The 333-nt window shown below is 63.1% G+C and overlaps 1 protein-coding gene across 2 annotated transcripts in view; it reads right to left on the bottom strand.

Annotated features, from left to right (window-relative positions):
* MACROD1 (MACRO domain containing 1) overlaps nt 1-333 on the bottom strand; it is a 185,577-nt gene that overhangs the window by 132,944 nt on the left and 52,300 nt on the right. The window lies entirely within an intron of this gene.

Raw genomic sequence — 333 nt, 5'->3', positions numbered from 1 at the left:
GGACTCCCGCCCGCCCCGGGAGACGGAGACGCAGCCCGAGTGGCAGGAGCGCCGCGTCTCTGGAGAGTGGCTCCCTCTCATCTGTCTCAGCAGAGCGCTCCCTGCACGGGAACCCATTCTGCCAAGTGACTTAAAGGGATTAAAAAATAAAAAAAAGACCTCGGTAAAGAAAAGGGGGTAAAAGCCACGCAGAAGCCTTTGGAGGAGGTGGTGGCCGGCAGACAAAGAGCACAAGTTGAAAGAGGCAGCGAGAGGCCACCGCCCGCCCCATGGGCGCCGGGCCGTAGGGCATGCCTGGGGCGCAGGGGCCCAGGACACCCGCAGGCCGTGCAC

Source organism: Myotis davidii, unplaced genomic scaffold (genome assembly GCF_000327345.1).
Source record: "Myotis davidii unplaced genomic scaffold, ASM32734v1 scaffold425, whole genome shotgun sequence".
In the NCBI taxonomy this organism is placed as follows: Eukaryota; Metazoa; Chordata; class Mammalia; order Chiroptera; family Vespertilionidae; genus Myotis; species Myotis davidii.
Note: the sequence above shows the minus strand (reverse complement) of the source record. Positions and strands in the feature narration are given on the sequence as shown.